Source organism: Sabethes cyaneus, chromosome 1 (assembly GCF_943734655.1).
Source record: "Sabethes cyaneus chromosome 1, idSabCyanKW18_F2, whole genome shotgun sequence".
Lineage (NCBI taxonomy): Eukaryota > Metazoa > Arthropoda > Insecta > Diptera > Culicidae > Sabethes > Sabethes cyaneus.
Genome location: NC_071353.1, coordinates 24364090 through 24364999, shown reverse-complemented (window position 1 = coordinate 24364999; position 910 = coordinate 24364090). Strand labels below are relative to the sequence as shown.

At 42.0% G+C, this 910-nt stretch overlaps 1 non-coding gene across 1 annotated transcript; it reads left to right on the top strand.

Annotated features, from left to right (window-relative positions):
* Positions 1-347: 347 nt before the first annotated feature.
* LOC128733227 (U4 spliceosomal RNA) lies at positions 348-424 on the top strand. Its single transcript, XR_008411902.1, has one exon. It is a non-coding gene; the product is annotated as a U4 spliceosomal RNA (small nuclear RNA).
* Positions 425-910: the final 486 nt, after the last annotated feature.

Genomic DNA, 910 nt, shown 5'->3' with positions numbered 1-910 from the left:
GGTTGCTCGTAAATAGCTCCACGTTTTCGCTTATCTCTCATTGGCCATGGCGTCCCATGACTCATTGAAGCTTCGCCCTCTTTTGGGTGTCCCTTTGGAGTTTTCTTAACCACATTGTTCAGCTGGCTGTAAAAACTCTTTTTCTTGCAGATCGGCAGCTTCGTTTGGTGCACTGGATTGCAATAAGGTTTCTTACCTGTGTTCTCTGGAGGCTCAGCAGGAATCCAACTCCCCTCTTTCGAGTAGCATTTTCGCCTCGTTTACTAACATCACTATTACAAAGTAGTTGTGGCAACCGATATATGACTAATTCTTGTCATAAATAGGTTGATGCTACTAGAAGTGCCAGCTTTGCGCAGTGGCGATATCGTAACCAATAAGGTTCTGCCGAGGTGCGATTATTACTAGTTGAAAACTAGAAGTGCTACTTAGAATTGTGCAGTTTGGAATGTCAGAGTACCACAAGACTTGCCCAGATGATGTCTAGTGTTCACCAGTAGTGTTCACCAGTGGTTGATTTCGCTTCGCTCCAAAATTTGGCTTGTTGCTTCCAAGCCGTCGCTAACGTGTCGAGTGTACTTTTTTTGTACTTTTTACTAGATGGAGTGTACATCCATATAGTTCTCTGGGTAATTTCAGCATTTTTACAATCTTACTCTCGGACCACACTAGATTTTGAACAGATGATTGTGCACATTTTTTCTTGTTTCCTTCAGCCTGTTTACTTTTTGTGATACATCGATCACGATCGATCTACAAAATGTCAATAATGTATTGTTACTGTTATGGATATTTACTCACCAGAAGAATTTTAAAGTTCCAAAACTGTTCACTGGTAGTGCCGGGATATGCCGGTAAACTTTTGTTTCATTACTAAATGGACCGCCCAAGCTAGGAAACCGGGCACACC